This window comes from Artemia sp. Qi Xiang Cuo, chromosome 10 (genome assembly GCF_049724085.1).
Source record: "Artemia sp. Qi Xiang Cuo chromosome 10, ASM4972408v1, whole genome shotgun sequence".
Taxonomy (NCBI): Eukaryota; Metazoa; Arthropoda; class Branchiopoda; order Anostraca; family Artemiidae; genus Artemia; species Artemia sp. Qi Xiang Cuo.
Window position 1 is genome coordinate 49,506,219 of NC_142803.1, and position 21,624 is coordinate 49,527,842.

Below are 21,624 nucleotides of genomic sequence, written 5' to 3' on the forward strand. Positions count from 1 at the left end.
GAAAAAAAAGTTAGCTCAATTCTGAAATTTACCAATGAAAATGAAAAAGCTTTCATTTTAGTTCCTAATTTCTCAAAGACATAAAAAATTTAAAGTTCAATTCTAAATTTTTCCATAGAAGATAGGAATGGCTATACTATGATTGTGATTATTTACAATGAAGATAATAAGTTTCACTTCATTTCTAATTTTTCTTAAATTTGGTTCATTCATCTAACCACCAAAAACAATAGGTTAGGTTAGGTATAAATAAATATTAATAAATAATTAGAAACATTTCTCCATGTTTAAGTTAGGTTAGGTTAGGTTAACTTATCATGAGCGCTCATGGTAAGCTAAGCTAACTTAAACGTGGTAAAAAGATTAAATTCGGTTAGGTTAGGCTAGATTAAGTTAGGTTAGGTTAAGTAAGGTTAGGTTAGGTTAGGTTAGATTAAGTTAGGTTAGGTTAGCCTACGTACGCGCGCGTACGTAGGCTAACCTAACTTAACCTAACCTAACTTAATCTAGCCTAACCTAACCTAATTTAATCTTTTTACCTTGTTTAAGTTAGGTTAGGTTAGCTTATAATGAGCGCTCATGATAAGTTAAGCTAACCTAACTTAAACATAGTAAAAAGATTAAATTAGGTTAGGTTAGGGTAGATTAAGTTAGGTTATGTTAAGTTAGGTTATGTTAAGTTAGGTTAGGTTAGATTAAGTTAGGTTAGGTTAGCCTACGTACGCGCGCGTACGTAGGCTAACCTAACCTAACTACCTAACCTAACTTAATCTAACCTAACCTAACCTAACCTAACTTAATCTAGCCTAACCTAACAGAATTTAATCTTTTTACCATGTTTAAGTTAGGTTAGTTTAGCTTATCATGAGAGCTCATGATAAGTTAAACTAACCTAACCTAAACATGGAGAAATGTTTCTAATTATTTATTAATATTTATTTATACCTAACCTAACCTAAACTATTGTTTTTGGTGGTTAGATGAATGAACTGAATTTAAGAAAAATTAGAAATAAAGTAAAACTTTTTATCTTCATGGTAAATAATCACAATCATAGTATAGCCATTCCTATCTTCTATGGGAAAATTTAGAATTGAACTTTAAATTTTTATGTCTTTGAGAAATTAGGAACTGAAATGAAAGCTTTTTCATTTTCATTGGTAAATTTCAGAATTGAGCTAACTTTTTTTCCTCTTCTCTAAGAAAATTCAGAAGAGAACTTGTACATTTTGCACTTCTTCGAGAAAACTCAAAATTAAAAAGGAGCTCCGTATCTTCATGAAGAATATTCACACACAAGTTCCATTTGAACAGTGTCGTGAGGTCCCCGACCCCAACCCCCAAAGGCCCCCGGTCCCCCTAAAGCCCCTCGAGGCCCCAAAGACCACCGGGACCCCTTCCCTCCTTTTTTAAAATAATTTTGAATTTTTTAACATGGTATTTTTTAAACTTTTATATGTATCTTAAAATGACATGAAATATGCTTACGGTTCTACCAATCGTACTCTGTGCTTGTTCATAGACACGACGCGGCTTTCCCACTGTTACTCTATGGCAGGTTATCGACACTACCTAGTTTATTGCGTGCATTAAATCAGTGTTTTTTATGCAGTGGTAGGATAAACACACAATTCATATCTGTAAAAAAGTGAAGATGAATTATTCTACGAAAGTATGTGCACATGAAAAAATCATCGTCGTGTTGAATGCTTACAAGGAGAAATACCTGAACTATGAAACGAGTGCAAGTGGTAACACTATTGGAAATGTATGCATGCGTTGTTATGACAGCGAAAAGTTAGATATCTTTGGAGTACCCAAGAATTTAAATCGTGTAAGCGGTGGATATTTGAGGGTAACATTACCAGAGAAACTAATGCTCAAAGAGAATGCAAACTTAAAAATAATTGTCGATGATCGGGGAAAACTCCTTGCTACTGTTGCTGGTAACACATTACCTGTTGATACATCCTATCATCATCTTTCCGGTATTAGCATTTTAAAGAGAACAAGAAGAAGACAAGCATAGTCCTGCAATAAAGTCATTAATCACATCTTATCAATATGCCAAAACTGCTGTCTATGTAAAAATAATGTGACAATAGACAGTGAAATCGCAGGCAGAATAAAAAGGACATTAGCAGACAATATCATCAATGAATATAAAGATGAATTGATAGAAAGTTACGCGCAAGTGTACTAATAATATATAATAATGTATTTAACGTATTTATATATTAATATTCTACATGTCGTTATTTCATTAAAAATATCTTATGCATTATTTTGTTAAGTGTTCTTATTTTTAGGGTATGCTAGAACGTCAAACGTTCAGAATATCTATTAAAAAGGTCAGAGATGTAAGAAAAAGAATTTTTAGAGATAAAGATACTACTAGCTACTACTACTAGATACTACTACCAAGACATAAAAATTTAAAGTTCACTTCTAAATTTTTCCGTAGAAGATAGGAAAAGTTATACTATGATTGTGATTATTTTCTATGAAGATAAAAAGTTTCACTTTAATTCTAAATTTTCTTAAATTCAATTCAGACCTTTCTCAATGAGTCAAATTTAAATTTATGTTCGAAATATTTTCACGGAAGTTCAACTTATATTCTGAATTTTCTCAATGAAAATAAAACAAGTTATTGATCATTTATATTTTCACAAAATAATATAAAAATTTCCCACTTCGGTTCAGATTTTTCTCAAACAGTTTAGTTATACTATGATTGTGATTATTTTCAAAAAGATAAAAAGTTTAACTTTAGTTCTAAATTTTCCTTAATTCAGTTCTGACCTTTCTCAAAGAGATGAAAAAATTTAGAGTTATGTTACAAATATTTCTACGGAAGAAGAAACGTTCAACGTCAATTCTTAATTTTCTCAAGAAAAATGAAACGAGCTATTGATCAAGTCTATTTTCTCCAAATAACATAAAATTTTCCACTTCAATTCAGATTTTTCTCAAAGAGATGAAAAAATTTAAAATATTGTTCCAAATTTTTCTTAGAAGATAGAAAAATTCAAGTTCTCTTCTGAATTTCACCAAAGAACACAATTCAATTCTGAAATGTCTGAAAAGTATTGCTTGATGTTGGAGCATTCAAAAAGCTGTAAAGTAAAGTTGTCGGCTGAAAAGGATGGGTACTTCAACTTGTAAAATGGGGTTTAGGATGGACATTATGAAAAGAACTTGTTCTGAAATGCCTTTGAAAAGTATTGCGTGGTATTGGCGCATTCAAAAGAACCAAAAAGCTGTAAAGTAAAGTTGTGGGTGAGAAGGAAGGATGCTTCAACTTGTAAAATGGGATTAGGAGGGACATTAAGAAAGGAACTTGCTCTTAAATGTCTTTTGAAAAGTATTTCTTGGTGTCGAGCCATCCAAAAAGTTGTAAAGTAAAGTTGTGGGTGAAAAGGTAGGATGTTTCAACTTATAAAATGAGCTTAGGAGGGACATTAAGAAAGGAACTTGCTCTGAAATGCCTTTCGATTGGTATTTCTTGGTGTAGAAATAACTGAAAAGATTTAAAGTAAAGTTGTGATTGAAAAAGAAGGATGCTTCAACTTTTAAAATGGGTTTTGGAGGGACATTAAGAAAGCAACTAGCTTTGAAATGTCCTTTGAAATGTATTATTTAGTATTGAGGTATTCAAAAGGCTGTGAAGTAAAGTTGTGGGTGAAAAGGATGGGTAATTCAGATGGAAAATTGTTTTAGAAGGGACATTAAGAAAGGAACTTGCTCTTAAATGCCCTTTGAAAGGTATTTCTTGGTGTTGAGTTATCCAAAAAGCTGTAAAGTAAAGTTGTGGGTGAAAAGGATGGATGCTTCAACTTGTAAAATGTGTTTTTGAATGGACATTGTTAAAGTAACTTGCTCTGAAATGTCTTTTGAAATGTATTTCTTGGTGTTGAGGTATCCAAAAAGCTGTAAAGTAAAGCTGTGAGTTAAAAGGATGGGTACTTCAAGTTGGAAAATGGGTTTAGAAGTGACACTAAGAAAAGAACTTGCTCCGAAATGTCTTTTGAAGGATATTGATTGGTGTTGGAGCATTCAAGAAGCTGTAAAGTAAAGTTGTGGGTGAAAAGGTTGGGTACTTCAACTTGTAAAATGGGTTTAGGATGGACATTATGAAAAGAACTTGTTCTGAAATGCCGTTGAAAAGTATTGCATGGTATTGGCGCGTTCAAAAGAACCAAAAAACTGTAAAGTAAAGTTTAGAAGGGAACATTAAGAAAAGTAGTTGCTCTGAAATGTCTTTTGAAAACTATTGCTTGATGTTGGGGTATTCGAAAAGCCTTATAGTAAAGTTGTAGTGAAAGGATTGGTACTTCAACTTGTAAAATGGGTTTAGGATGGAGATTAAGAAAATAACTTGTTCTGAAAAGATATAATAAAGCCTTAAAAAAGTAAAAAAAATTGGGAGGGGACTCTTTGGGGGTCCGGGGAGGGCCTTTGGGGGTCTGGGGGGCCGTTGGGGTGCCGGGGGTACCTTGGGGGCCGGGGGGCTTCCTTCGGGGTGGGGGTAGGGGGATCGGAGCCCCTTGGGGTTGGGTAGAGGACCTCACGACACTGTTCAAACAGAGCTTGTGTATTATAACGTCCACAGAGTTTCACCCTTAAATGCTCTACTAAAAAATCTTCTAAAATCATCTTTTAAAATGTCTCTAACTGTTTCGCCGAAATAATTCCCTAAAATGTCTAAAACGGTTTCACCCAAATAATCCCTAAACGTAATTTCTGCGTGTTCCTTTTTTTTGCCATCCCTGCGCTGTCACATTTGAAATTACTGGGAAACCCTTTCCTGTGCTAATCTCTTCATCGCTAAGATCAAAATATTCTGCATGAAACAAGTTTCATAGAAGAACTCCAAAGCTATTAATAAACTTTCGCTCGGAAAAAACTCTCTTTGGAAATACAACAAAGACATTAATAGACTTCGCCCATTCCTTTTCCGTGACAAATCAATCAATCTTGACATCACCTGTCAGACATTAATCAATTAGACTCAATAATCCAGAAAACATCCATCAAAGTGAGAAAGTTCCTGTTTTTCCATTCTCACTGACAAAAACCATAAAACAGACATGAATTACTGTTGACATCCATGAAAAACATCAAATACCTTGACCAACACTCATAACCGTCCAAGAAACAACCATAAATGTGAGAAAATTCCTGTTTTTCAAGTGAGAAAAATTCTGTTTTTTTCATTCTCAGTGAGAAAACCATAAACCACGTGGTGGGCGTCGGGCTGGTACCCCCCTTTCTACTATTGTTTATTTCCTTAACACATAGAAATAACTGCGAATAATCAGTATAATTGCTTATTTGTATAAATTAATTAATAAGGGTTTATGTTAATTTTAATAAAAATAAATGCTATAATTAAACATGTATATTAGTAAGTATAAACGCTATTTAAAATAATGCTTTCGTAGAATTTTAAAATAAGCAAGTATCGTTCAAATTCTTGTAATTGTAAGTGCTTTTCAAGCTTATGATAATAATTTATAGAAAAGCCTGAACGTTTTGAATCAGTCCAGCTAATCAATTAAAATAATTTGGAATAATCGTTAAATTTAGATCGTATTATATATGGTAAAGAAATAATATTTATAAATATATATATAATTTGTTTTTGCTGTATAATAAATATCTCGTCTTTGATTATTATTCAAAGTTTTGATTTGTAAAGAACAGTAAAAGCTAGGAAAAGATTGCTGAGTATTCCTGTTGATGGTGCTTGTTGATGTTGCTTGTTGCTTGCTAATGTATGCCTGTTGAGGTGTGGTTGTTGATTCAGAATTGGTGGCCTTGGCTAGTCACTGGGGGTTCTTATACTCAATTTATTATTTCATGAGCTTCAATGTGTAATATGGTTTTCTTTAATCTAATAAATTTCATCAATTTATTGCTAAGAAAAGTAGAAATGTAAAGAAGTGGTAGTTTTTATTTAATCGTAAATTCATATGACTGATAATTTGGTCTGCTTTTGGTGATGCAAAAATATTATAATAAAACAAAGTAAGAAATAACCTTTTATTTATAAAAGTAAAGAATTGAAAACATTTAAAATATATTTTGTTTTCAGTAAAGTGTAAATTATATTCTGGTCTTGAAAAGGCATGGGGTTTGTCAGCCTACTCATTTTATTGTTTGCTCGTTTTGAGTTTGACTCCGTTATTTATTGTAATCTCTGTTCGTTTTGAGTTTAATTTATTTATTGATGGCGATTTATGGTAGTTTTACGCTTGGAAGGTTATTTGACTTTATTTTTGCTCATTTTTGGCTTAGTGAATCTCTTTACTTTTCTTTTAAAAACTTATTTTATGGAAAGACTTTTTTAAATTAACAATGTAATAAAACATAGAGGAAAGTGACATTTTTAAAGGTTGGTTTCTGAGACACTCAACAGGTTTGAAAAGCCATTCATTTGGGAAAGACTAAGACATCTGCAAACATAATAACTAAAAATTCTGGTTTGACCACCTCCCAAAATGCCTCAAAAAATTGTACGTTATTTTTGTAACCTTTGATCTTATATTCTGTACAGATTCTGTAAGCGTCTTGAAAGTCAAATTTCTGCTTAACTGGGTAATTTTGCTGTGCTGTCTACGTTGTTGATTTGTCATAATTCTTGCAAGGCTTTGTTAGTTCTTAATTTTTTTGTTTTCTCATTCTCCTCTAAGTGCATTACGGTAGTTTTATTCATTTATTTTATTGATTTTATTATACAGAGGTTTGAAATGCATTATTATTATTATGTTTATTGTTGCTATTATTGTTATTATTAATGTAACATCACTGTCACACCTACAATTGGTATTCTTAGATAATGGCCAAAAGCCATTTTCTAAGCCGTTCTCATGGGGAAGATCAGAGGAGCAATTAATGTTAATCACACTTGGATTCCCTCTTGGAGAAAATTCTAGCTAATGAATTTCGGCAATTATCTCTGAATTTCGAAATGTCGAGGAACGAAAGACTTTGGCCACAGAGACACAAAGGGAATACTTGAAAAACTTTTGAGGCTATTTTTTTTCATTTTTACTGGATTTAATTTTCACACAGGAATACAGATGGACCTGTTGGGCTTTAAAAGCTAGGGTTATTGAACTTTTCTTTCTGAAATTTGCTTAAGGAGTAAAGTGTTTGTTCAGTTTAAAAAGTCACAGGTGCAAACGAAGGAAAATTAATGCATGATTTTTGACGCTGAACTGCTGAAAAACTATCTCTCTTTAAGTTATTTCACTAATCAATCTTTTGGGAATGGCTTAGGAAAATGTTTTAGGCAATTATGACAATAATAATAATACATTTCAACCATCTTTACCAAAACATGAACGCACTTGAGGAGTGTAAAAAAACAGGAAATTAAATCACTAACACAAAACTCGAAGAAAATAGCATTTCAACAATTTGGACAGCAAACTTAAACTACGCCGTTATACGTGTGACTCCTGCCTATGAAGTCTGTAGAGTATCTTTAGAAAGTCTTTTTAGATTATTAGTTAATCAAACAAGGGGATGAGGATGCCCATAGCAACTTCTGCCTTGGAAAAAATCATATAGTTCCACTCGATGTGAGCTCAACAGTGCTGTTGATTTGGCTAAACTATTGAGAAAATATTTGAGGGATTTAGTCTAAATTTTTAAATGTCTTTTCAACTGACAAGCCGAACTGGAAAACATCAGTCTGTCTTGTAATTTTCTTGTTCCGCTGGTAATCAAGATTCTGGAATTACTGTTTCACTGATAGTCAAAATCCTGAAACTGTAACCTAGCTTGTGAATTCGACTAGTACGTTTTGAAAAGAAGATCGTGAGATTTCGATTGTTGGTTTTGGCCAGTCCTGGGTTGAGTTTATAAATTTTGCTACTCTAAAGGTTGAAAGAGAGACAATCCAGTTTTACATACTTCTTTTCTGGGCTTGGTCTGTTTTGTTGGGCGTTTTCGGGCTGAAAAACCTCTTCTTGGCTAATTTATCAACTATGGGTTGCCTCCCTGTTGTAGCGTAATATTCTTAGGCATGGATATATAATGAGTCGGAAATAATAGGCTTGAGACTGTCAGTGTAGGATTTCGACTCTTATTGATAGAAGAGCATCGCCAAGTGCTGAAAACCATGTTGTGACCAAGATGGGCCCAGGACTGCACAAAGCCTCTATTCACACTGGAGGTCCCAGGGACTTCTTGCTGTTCGGTTCTAGACCGGCTTAAGCGCTTTGGTGTAGACTTGAGAAGATATCTTGATCCCCGTCCTGTACTGGTATCCGGGACCAATGCTTTTCCTCAGGCCAAAATAATTTCAATGATTTAAAGAACATTGGAACTTGGAATCTTACGACGTTAAAAAATGACTATAATATCCGCATTTTGACTGACGAATTCAGACGATTAGAACTGGACTTATTAGGAGTTTCAGAAACTCATGTCCCAAGAGTAGGAAGTATGAAATTAGGTGATATAGAATTTGTTTACTCAGGCAGGAAGGATGGGGTACATAGACAGGGATTAGGACTCATGATGAATAAGGAAGCTGCTAAGTCTTGTTTAGGCTGGGAAAGCATTAATAATAGAATACCAATTGCTCATTTTATTGCTAAAAAGTTCAGGGTATCAGTTAAAGTAGTATATGTCCCTATATACTACTATAACTTATAGACAGTGACAGTGTCCCATAAGTTAGATACTGTCCCAGGTAGAAATATGGTGTTTTTATTAGGAGATTTTAACGCCCAGGTCGGTAGAAATAGTCATAGAAGGTATCCTAGCCTAATCAAATTTGGTGTTGGAAAAGAAAACAGCAATGGATACAGACTATTGCAATTTTGTAGGTAAAACAATCTAGTTATAACCGATACGGTGTTTGGTCATAAAATGACACATAAGTTAACATGGTATTCACGTGATGTTAAAAGTAAAGATCACCATCTGGTAGTGTCTAGAGTTAATTTAAAGCTGAAATTTTGGAAGGGTAACTACCTCCCGTGACGTTATGATGTTGGTAGACGCCAGGATCAGAATTTGAGAGAAACCTCCCACGAACATTTTAATACTAATCTAGAGAGTTTAAAATTTAACCCTTTGGAAGATGGATGGAATAATTTTAGGGAAACAATTAATGAAGTTGCTGATGGTGTCTTAGAAAAGAAAGTTAGGACAGCAGCTAGGAGTATTAGTGAAAAAGCTTTATGTTTAATAGAGAGGACAAGGGGCTTTTACAAAAATTATCTGAGTGATGTATCATATGAAAACAAAAGGAATGTAAAGAAAATGGAGAAAGCATTAAAATTTGAACTAAGAAGGTGTGAAGTGGAGCCCATCGATAAAATTGCCGAGGATCTGGAAGATGAAGCTAGACGGCATAATATTAAAATATTGTACTGGTATGTTAATAAATTGACAGGGAGTAGTCAATTTGGACTTGTCCCAGTCAAAGATAGGAACGGGGACACAATTAGTGATAAGGACAGAATTAAAGAGAGATGGGCCCAACATTTGGAGAACGTGCTAAACCAAGATAGAGCTGCAGGAAAAGATATATAGGAAATTAAAAGAGTTTGCGATATTTTGGATGTGAAGGAAGATTTATTTTGCGAGGAAGAATTAGCAACAGTACTAAAAGGATTAAAAAATAATAAGGCCTCAGGTGCTGATAGTGTGGGAAATGAGTTTCTCAAATATGGCGGCTCTGAGGTTAGAAATAAATTACTGAAGATTATGAATATGATTTTTGAAAAAGTGGGAGTACCCAGCGATTTTAGGAAAACCTTCATTAAACCACTGTGTAAGAAAGGTGATAAGAGTGAGTGTGGTAATTATCGAGATATTTCCACTCTTAGGTTAATAATTGAACAGTGCCTGAGTTATCAAACACCTTTGGTCCTCAGTTTTATAGATTATGAGCAAGCGTTTGATTCTGTTGATAGAAGAGCTTTAACAAAGGTTTTATCCTTGTATGGTATACCGGAAAAATACATTAATGTGATTAGTGCTATGTACGAACATAACACTGATGTGGTTAAGGTAGGAAATTGATTTTGTCTTAAGAAGCACAGAAAAGGTAATGGGAGACCATGGAATTAAATGGAGAGGACTTATGCTGATGGTTTAAGCGTCCTAGATGAAAGCGTGAGCAAAATAAATGAACTTTTACAGGTTATAGGAGTTCAGGGTGCTAGAATAGGTTTGAAAATAAATGTTAAGAAGACTAAGTCACTAAGGGTAGGAATAAGTGAAAATGAAAAGGTGATGTTGAGTTACGAAAAGATTGATCAGGTGGGCAGCTTCATTTACCTTGGTAGGATTGTTAGTAAAGACGATGAGAGCAGTGAAGATGTTAATAGTAGAATAGCGAAGGCTCAGTGTGTGTTTTTTCACAGTTAAGAAAGTTTGGAAGAATAGGAAAATAAGTCTGTAAACCAAGATTAGAATATTGGGAGTTACAATGATGACATTGGTCAAATATGGCTCTGAAGCATGGGCCTTTCGAAAAGCGGATGAAGATTTGCTAGATTTTTTTCCAGAGAAATTTCCTACGGATTGTTCTGGGTACCCGGCTTACTGGTCGTATTTCGAACAGTAGGCTGTACGAAAAGTGTGGTTCAATCCTGCTTTCTTGGGTTACAATGGGAGAAAGGTTAAGATGGCTTGGGTACGTTCTGCGGATGAAGGATGACAGATTGGAAAAGATTGTACTTTTCGGCCAACTCTCTAGGACTAAACAGAAAGCAGATCGTCCGTGGTTGGTTTGGGAGTATGCCATAAATAAAGATTTAAAGGAAAAAGAAACTTCCTGGGAGGGTGTAAAGAGGTAGACTTTGAATAGATTGGGATGGAGGAGGAGCGTGCGTAGCTCAGTGGGCCTCTGGCGGCTTGGTGCTGCGGTTAGCTGTTAGTAGTAGTAGTATTTGTTGTTCCACTTAAAATTATAAATATTTTTTATGAATCTGGTTTGTCAGTATAAATTTTCTTAAATAGAGAAAAACGTCTCTCAGCCAATAGCATAAACCATAATAGATCTCATATCAACTGCGTAAATTACAAACGGTTTAAGCATACACTCCTATCTATATCTTGTCAATTCATAATTACAACTAGATTGTTATATGGTGTCTAAAAATGTATCCTTTGGGAATAGGAAAAACACCGGCACATTAATTCCCACCCAAGGTACTAATTGTGGCATTTCCTCACCATTTGGATGGCCAATTCACATAAGTGTTGGGGAGTGGGCATGGATATTTTTTTCAGTTTTCAATGAAGATACAATTGAAATATATTTGAACAGTGGAATTTTTAGTTTTTTCTTGGTTGTTTTATAAAAGGAAAGTGCCAAACGAGATATTTTTCAAAATGGTTTCCTGTCAAAATTGAATCCTAGTAATACAGTACATAGTAATGCAACAGGCATTATGTCAGAACATGGAATGTTGCACAAGGCAGTCTCTCCCGGCTAGATTTTTTTGTAGTTTCTGATTGATCCAAAAATGGCAAAGAAAAAGTCTTGAATTAGCTGGAAGAAATCCAGTGACAAAAACTTTCTTGGTGTTTTTTGAAGGTTTGGTTGAAAAACAGACAATCTGCTTGGATTGACAAAGAGAGAGAAACGTTCAATAGATGTTTTGAAAATCTTCCTCTTGGAAGTGAAAAAATGAATGAAAACAAACGCAATTTAAGTATGAAATAACTATAATTCAGATAAATAAAACTAAAAGAAATGATAAAAAGGTTTAATGTTACTGTATTTCTAGATGATTGCAAAAGGACGTGACCCATCACATCTGTTCCCAGCAGTGGTGAAAAATGTTGTTTCCAAAAACATCGAAGTGAAAAAACTGGTCTATGTGTACCTTGTGCGCTATGCCGAAGAACAACAAGATTTAGCACTTCTTTCGATATCAACTTTTCAAAGAGCTTTAAAGGTAATTCTTTCATATGTTTTTTGTTCAAATTAGCATTGAATCATTGAACTTTTTCTTCTTCTTCTTGGATATAATCACGGTAAGATGGGAATCAATGCCGCATTTATACATTTAAAGAAAAAAAAATAGAATTTGGGGAAATCAAAATTTCAAAGCTAGGAATATGTTGGGAGAAAATCCTTGGACATTTGGAAAAACAAAACTTGAAAGTAATCCCGAAAAAAAATTTTGCTTCAAACATTTGTCAGCTCCCTTAGAAATATTTTCTAGGTTTGTTTCCTTTCCCTCGGTGAATATTTCTGAGGGCTGGCAGAAGGAGGGATCTTTCACTCGTGGGAATTCCTAAAATAGTGAAAATTTTGAAGGTCAGATAAAAAATTAATTTCATGATTAGAAGTTTGTCTTAATGTGAGGAGAACCAGATTTGATTAATTCCATCACATCAAGTACATAGAGACAGGGATCGGCCGCAGTCACTTTTTGTCACTTTTGTCACATTTTTGGGGACCTGTCACTTTTTGTCACTATTTCTGTCATTTCGTCACTAAAGTCACTTTTTTCGACGTTTCGGACCTAATTTTTTTGCTGAAACAGTATGTTATAGTCGACTGTCGACTGTGGCGTAATTCATAAAAAAGGTAAATCTTTTTTAGATAGTTTGGACTGTTTTTTCAAGACGCATAATGTATATGGCTGTGATGAACGTGGTTAGTGTGTTTGTGTTAAGATCTAGGCTTTTGCAGATAAGATGGTAGAATTAGTTCTACCATACCATAACTGCCTATGGTTCTTTTCAGGCCCTTGGTTTACTTAGCACACTTTCTTGCCCGGTTGCTTAGCAAATTGACAGTTAGGCCAAGATTCCTTCTGTATGTTTTTAGTGTTAGCCAGTTTCTTTGATTTTAGACCATTTCCTGCAAAAGGCATGCATGCCCACTGGTCTGAGGACGTCAAAATGTAAGATTAAATTCGTGTTTTCATTGGTTTTGTCAGTTTGTATTTGTATTAGCTTTATTTTTTTTTGAATTCCGTCCTAAAACCCATTCTTATATCAGGTCGCTGTAAAATAATGGGCAAGACAAAATTTTTGGAGAGCTGGCTCAGTAGGGAAGGCGGTGCTGGGAATAAAATGAAAGTGGTTCACAAAAGGGAGTGACAGCTCGTTCTATTATAAAGTTTGCAAAAAGACACTTAGCTGCCAGAAAGGATTCCGGGCCCTTCTTCAACATGCAGCTGCACAAGATCACCAAAAAAATGCTTCTGTCATGTTAAACCAGCGTCAGTTGAGACTTGCTGCATCAGCTCAAGCCGGAAACCACCCAAACTCACAGAGTGACGATAGCGTACCATAAAAGAATCTGGAAATGCTCCGCGAGCGAGATGCAGCATCAAGGGTGGAGATAGTTTGGGTTTTAAAGAGTATTGCTAGTTCTTTTGCTGCAGCTTCGTGTGATCATATTTCCGAAGTGTTCCGAACAATGTTCCCTGATGCTGTACCACAAGGCTTGTCGTTAAATGCTAAAAAAATGAACGGAGGCTATTTATCCGTACTTTTGAGAAATTCTAGTTGAAGACATTCAGAATTCTGACTTTTGCTGGAATATGATGAAACAACGAACAATTGTGGGGTAGAGGAGCTCCAAATAAGAGTTCGATACAGGTCAAAAGAGCGGAAACAAGTGGCTAGTTGGTATCTTCGGACATTTTTTATGGGACATGCAACCAGTGAAGATCCAGAAAATCCTGCAGAGTATTGAAGATGCAGAACTTTCACTTGAGAGATTGCTGATGCTTACAAGTGATGGCCCAGTGTCAATAAGAAAGTGTGGCCCATCATAGACTCAGAAAAGAGAAAAAGGTATTCAAAACGCCTATTGAATATGGGAACCTGCAACATTCATGCAGTGCATAATGCATTCCTGAAAGGGCTGCAAAAACTCGGGGAGGAGTGCTCTGATATGATCATCGATGTTTACCACTTTTTCACGGGATGGCCAGCTCGTTCTGACGATTTCAACCAGTGCCAACGGAAAGTTAAAGTTCCTCAGCGTAAGTTTATGAAGCACGTCCCCACAAGATGGCTCACCATAGGGGAAGCAGCGAGCCGTGGAACAGTGGCCTGCATACCACTCAAAGTGAACCTAAATTAACCTAACTTTTTGCATATCTCTCTCACTATGTCTGTGTGTCTGAGAGGGTGTGCTGCTATCTATAACCGGTCTAAAGTATTCTTGCCCACAAATGCTAGAATTCGTGCCAAAGAAAAATTGTATTGGGTACCTGATGTCAAATGCAAAATATTTGGAAATTGTAAAATGGCTAAAAAAGCAAACAATGAAAGCCGAAATTGAGTTTATTGTAAGCTCTGCAGCAGCTTTCACCGCTTTTACCAGTGTATTTCAACGACAGGAGCCGTTAATTCATGGGGTACACTTTGAGCTGAGACGATTATTCACAATTCTTTTGGGGCAGATTGTGCTGGCTTATGATGTCAATCTCCGGATCCTTGGTGGTTTCGAAGGGTTAGTCCGTATTGCAGATGTTTACCTAAGTAACCCTTGTATAAGGATTGCTTCCCTGTATTCTTAGATTCTGGATTCGTTATTCTGAAAGACAGGAAATTTTTTTTCTGAGAACTGTACAGTACCTGCTTACAAAATTCCCTGTGAACAACGAGTTTTTCCGAAGCCTTGCCTGCCTAAGCCCTACCAGTCCAGATTGCCAAAGAACGAGTTGCAGTGATATCTTCCACATCGCGAGAGAACTTCCATTTGAGATGGATATCGAGCAAGTCCAGGGAGGAGGGTTGTTATTACAGTCAGACCCTGTGCCGCCACCCACGGAGAGTACTCGAATCGACAGCTGTAGGCAAAAGATCCTGGAACTGAAGACGCCATCTGATGAAACCAAATATCAGACCTTAGGTTGGATCGTCCAGGCAGCTCTGTCGTTCTGTCATGGAAGTGCAGACGTAGAGAGAGGATTTTGTGGGTCAGCTCTGCTGATGACTAGCCTTCAAGTATGTACAGAAGAGCGGACATTGAATCCTAAGGCTTTTGCCGTAGATGAGCTCCGTGACTATGAGAACAGACCATTGTGAGTGCTGATCACAAAGAAGCTGCTTTGTCTGGGTAGATCAGCTAGAGCCAGCTATGAACTATTCCTTATTGAATTAAGAAAATTATAATCAGAGAGAGAGAAGCTTGAAGCTGAGAAGGAAGATGCTGCACAATAAATCCTGGAGATGGCGCGTAAGAAGCATAAAATAGCGGCCATAGAGTCAGACATTGTACGAAAAAAAGAGATGGTTAAGCAGAAGGAAATAGGCGATACCCAGCTGAGAGAGGCAGGGGATCGGATGAAGAAAGCTGTGGAAGAGAAGGACTTCATGAACATTGGCCTTGCTCAAAGTATGATGAAAGCAGCATTAAAAGCTCGCTCCAAAGACAGGGACAGGGTCGATGATCCTGAATCAGTTGAAGTACTTGCTGTGAAGAGGAAATGCTAACTAATTGATCGCCTTTCGAAAAAGTCAAAGAAGTGATAACATAATATCCAGTGATTGCTTATACCTAGTCGTGGCGGACGCATGTTATTCAATCAATCAGTTTTTCTTGCTAGTGCCATAATCGAAAACGTACATTTATAGAAGGTATCGTTTGTGTAAGTAAATAAAATCAGTTGAAGAAAAAAATAAGGATTTCAGCCCTTCTGCCCCTAACTTCTTGGGCTCTCATAGGCCTGTGATGATCTTACGGTAGTAATTTTGATCCTTGTAATCCATCTGACTATGCTCTGACGGCTTCTGAGCAGTCACTTTTTGTCACTTTTTGGTGTCCTCAAGTAACTAAAGTCACTTTTTTCGTGCACCTCGTCGTGGCCGACCCCTGTAGAGATGTTCAGGCATTAGTATTTGGTAAAATATCTTTGTATTCATATGCTGCTCCAAAAAAACTACGTGGTTTTTTTCCTATCATTTCACAAAATGACATTGGTTTATCTGGTGTTGCCATAGTTGCTTTTTTTTAGGAGATAATATTACAATATTGAATAATAATAACCCTGGCACGTCATCCCTGGAGCTAATCTTTTGATCGTTTCGACTCTTTTGAGAAAAATAGCTATCAGAAATGTCTCATCTGACGCCCAAAGGAGCTACGGAGGCACAAATGGACGCATTAGGGGTGCTGGTACCCCTAATGTACAAAGGGTGCATTTAAAGTACAAAGGGCATGAGAATAAAAACAAATTTTGCCCCCATTACCCCTCTTAGGTCTGTGCAAACCTGAAAACTACGATTTTTCTTTTATATGTTTCAAATTTGTGAAGTTTCGAAGGCAGTGTCACATTTCCGCAGGTGTTGCCACATTGAACCGCGAAAATACATTAGCAGAAATAATTATCAAAATTTCTATTGTACTTTTTGTCCGTAGAAGCTTAAATATTATAAATGCTTTGATTCTAAGAGACAACTACATTTTCAAAGAAAATCTATACTTTATTAAGCTGTTTCGTGCCATGTGTTTTTATCTTATTATTTGCTGTTTTTTTTCATCTTTCTTTTTAAAATGATAGCAAAATGAATGGATTTTGAAGTTTTCTTTAGGGTTCAGGTTGCAAGGATAGATTTTAAAAGTAATATAAAGATGACCAAGTTGCTAATACTAGGAATACGTGTAAGGTGAAGAGGTTATGTTGGGTAACGTGATATTGTGATTTATCATGTGAATAGCTTCACTTATCCTTGGGTAGTAATATTAGTAAAGATGGTTGGTGCCGTGAATATGCTAAAAGTAGCATCTACATCTCTTCCATAATGGCATCCTTGAATCTAACAAAAATACTCAGACTCTCTCCACAGTGTCCACATGAGATAGGTCAAACGAAAAATCTACTTCAATTTTTTAAACCTAGAATAACGTTATAGGTGACAATTGGAAACTCCTCTTCTGCAATTTACACTTGGACTGGGTATACCAAGGGACTGGCTCCGCCTGCCCTTATACAACCGAAGGGCATCCATTCTATAGACGGTCCATATCCATCAAAAATGGTTAGGTCCTAACGCAAAAAATTTGCGTTAGGATCAAGTTTAATTAACGCAGACTTGGGTTAATTAAGTAACTTACACTACTTTAGACTACGCCAGGGGGGCGAGCACCACCTCGCCCCTCCCCCTGGATCCGCCACTGTACCCATGTCAGCTCCTTCCCTTTCTAAAGTAGCCAGGGATTTTTACCCCTCCCGTAATGTTTTACACATTCCTCAAACTAAGCCATTTTTGATCTTTTTTTTAATTTTTGGCAACATCTGTTGGTTTTCCTGCCATAAGGGATTCATCCCCATGACTATAAGTCATTCCATAATTAGTCAAAATTAAGAGACAAATTTAAAGTTACTCGTTCCTGATATATTCAATATCGGCCGTTTTGTTAATCTGGAAGCACATTTTGTCTCTCGATTTAGCTCTACTTTTACCCACAAGTTATTATTGTGCCTCCTCTTGCGCTTCCCCCTTGAGACTCTCTGAATGTTTCAAATTGGTACCTAAGCCCTTTCCGATATTTTGCAGATCAGTAATGGGATAACTTAGCAAAACATAAGGTCTTTTGAATTACCTGCTATATAAATGTACGCAGATTATAAATCTCGAAGGAGCCTATAGTATATACACATTTTGGTGGATTAGAGATTTATATCGTTTATCTGCCCCCCTATCCTCTATGACCAAATGATAACAACAATAATAATAATTTATTTGTACACGTAGAGCACGGGTGGGGGATAAATAAAAGGGTTAGACGTGGGGCTGAGAGGGGGGGTGGGATGGTGTTAGATTGAAGATATCAAACTTTGCTCGGTTCACACAGATTCTGAAACTTTTCATAAATAAACTAGAAAAGACAAACGATCCAAGAAGAAAACAGACAAAATAATTTAATATGATACAAGACAAAATAATACACGTCTTTTTGCAATACAAATTTTGATGACAATATTGTCTACTCGTGAAATTGTCTTAACTAAATAGACAAAAAAATACGTTGAGAATTGATAATTCTTAAATAAAAAATTACAAAACATTTTCTTAAGTTGCTTCTTGTTATCACCCTACTTTTCTTGTTAAAAAAGTGTAGATATTTGCGTGTTTCAAACATAAAATAAACATAATAAAAATTATCTACTTAATGTTTGAAGAGCTTCAAGCAATGAGAGGTGGTTCAGGTGGATAAGAAAAGAGAAAAGGAAATTTGAAATAATTGGATAAGGAATTGAGAAGGAAAGATGTTGAGAAAACTATTCTTACTTTACAATATGCAGAAGATTTGTAGTCAACATATTTTGAATGCGCGTCTACTGCATTTTACCCCCAACTCCCTTAATGATTAAGTATATAGCACAAATTATATATATCCCATGTGTTTTTCTGTTTCTTGATGTCGTCAGCGTTGAAACAAGCGTGGCTAACTGGGTTGAAACAAGCGTGACGCATGGCAAAATGCATGTAAAATATATAACTTTGGCCATACTATCGCACATTAGGCGGTGTGGAGATGAGAGTAAAATAAACTGCAACCGCATTCAAAATGTGTTAGCTGCAATTTTTCTGCATAAAATGAAGTAAGAATTGTTTTACATAACGTGTTTCCTTTTCAATAGCCCCAATTCTTGGTTTATATCCAAAAATTGCTCTCTTGGTTTTCAGTCACTTCCGGTTTATTTACCCCCCCTCCGCTAATGCCCAGAAGTGGGGTCAAATTAAGAAAAAAAGAGGAGGAGGTGTGAAACAGTCATTTTAAGTTCTCGTGGAGGGGGGGGGCAATTTTTTTTAACTGAATATGCAAAAGAGTTGTTCAGTAAAAGTACCTCTCAAAAAAGTTTTTTTTCCAAAATATAAAGGGTCAAAGAATCTAGGGGAGGGATAACCAGTTCTCCAATTTATATCACTGATACCTGGGTATATATATATATATATATATATATATATATATATATATATATATATATATATATATATATATATATATATATATATATATATATATATATTTATATATATATATATATATATATATATATATATATATATATATATATATATATATATATATATATATATATATATATATATATATATAAAATTTATTTGGACCCTCTATACCACAGTATATAAATTATAGGCAGTATGATCTTTCCCTATCTCACCCATTATAAAAACCCGGACCGAGAAGCGAGTGCTCCAGAGAACATAGAAACTTAAGCGACATTAGATCTTTTCACGGGTAGACAGGTCAGATTTCTCTTGAACGAGAAACTTAGCTTCAACGTCAGAACACTAAATTTTGAAGAAACTAATTTTAAATTAATAAATTTCAATACATATAGGAAAATCGGTAATTAGTAGTGCAATTTTATTATTAGATGTTTTTAGGCTATATCTTTATACTGTGCTCTATACATACAAAAAATGCACTTAGAGGAGTATGGAAAAAGAAATTTATTAACACTTATGAGCACTATATAAGCAAAACATAAACACTTATCATCACAAACACACATTGGCAGAAATTGAATCAGGGCCAACCTGAATTTTTGAATCGGTAGGGTGATGACAACCAAAAACGAGAAATTCAGTTTTAGCAGAAGCGACTGACATCTCGATGTCAGACAACCCGGAATAAAGGCTGTTCACAGCAGCCTGCAGTGATTGCAAATTATCAGACAGCAGAAGAATGTCATCTGCGTAGGAAAGGTGACTTGCGTCAATGGATGACTCGATAAGAAAATTCGGTATTCTGCGGGTTGCGCAGCGGATGGCATTGTTATATATTGCAGGACTTAACACTGAGCTCTGTTTTGCTCCACGACGCATAGAAATTCGGTTGCTATAAAGATTTTGCACGCGGACACGTATGGAAGAGTTTTGGTACCAGTGCCACAGGGAGGCACAAATGAATGGGTTTACCCCACTCCTTAAAAGTGCTAAAACAGCTTGGGAGTGTAGGATCGAATCAGACGCTTTAGAAATATCTATTGCACAAACATATAAAGGTTTCTTTATTCTCTCATATCTCTCCAAAATTGACACGAAAACTGCATGTGCATTCCCTACACCAAAACCCACACAAAAACCAAAATGATGATCTCCATGGTCACACCTATTCGAAATTTTTAAAAGAAGAATCTTTTCAAATAATTCTGCAATAACTGAACAAACTGTAATTGGACGATAAGAATCACAAGATTGAGGGTCCTTATTCTTTTTTGGGACACACTTCACAATGCTCTCACATAGTGCAGTCGGTCCGAATTGCTGCGCAATACAAGCTTGGAAAAGTAGCGTCATATTCTCAACTAGTTTCGCAGTACCATAAATCAAATGTTCTGATTGGAGTCCGTCAGAACCAGGAACTTTGCCTATATAATATATATATATATATATATATATATATATATATATATATATATATATATATATATATATATATATATATATATATATATATATATAAATATATATATATATATATATATATATATATATATATATATATATATATATATATATATATATATATATATATATATATATATATATATATATATATATATATATATATTATAAACGAAATTTTACTCATTTTGACAGTTTCTGCTATTTTTGTAGATATATTATTTCTCAGTAGCATCTGGTCATAATGCCAAATAAAAAGCGACAAATGTTTGCATGTAATCTTAGATTATTAGTATTAATTTAGGAGTGGGTGAAGTAGCTGGTTAAACTGGAAGGGATTGAAATATCTGATAAATGGCAAATATCGAGACAAATATTTCCTGTATTTAGTGCAATAACAATTTATGATATAGTGTTTGCATCCAAGAGGCCATAAACTTACTTTCACCCAAATAATAATGCATGGTCTGTCTTATAATGTCTCGTTTAAGGTTAGTGTGCGGGAATTTTATATCCTGTTGCGTAAATGATTGTCCATAAACCAGGAAAAAATTGTTTTTTCACGGGGAAGAAGATATCTAAAGGACAAGTTGATTTTTTTTTTTATCATGGAATTTGTAAAAGGTGGTGCTTTTTGCAGAAAATATTGAAAAACTAATACTTAGATAAAAAGTGCAAAAAATAGTACTTGTGGTACTACCTATGGCAACCCTGAAGGAGCAACTTTATAACTTAAAACTAACAGGAATTAAATTCGTATATGAGAAGGGGGCCCCTTCCTCACTCTATCTTGGAGTATTAGGCCATGGGGTGAGAGAGAGGGGGAGGGGGGGGGGGGTAAATTGAAGACATCCTTTTTTGCTTTTTTCCCACTCATGAATATATTATTGAACTAATAAAAATAAAATAGAAAAGACACACGACCCCAGAACAAAACGGAAGATATAATTATATGATATACTTTTTTCGCTGTCTACTTTCTGACGACAATCTTTTGCATATACAAAATTTATTTTATTGAACATAAAAGCATGTTTATAGCCGGTAAATAAATATTTCAGGCATCCAAAATATGCTAAAACTTGATAATTTTGAATTAGAATTAAAAAGCTTTTTTCCTTTTTTTGCTCTACTTTTCTTGGTAAAAATGTTTAAATTTTCAGGTGATTACAATTTTCAGGATTTGAATCCCCTAGGCTAGATGGATTTTAAACAGTGTGCATTCTTTTATTC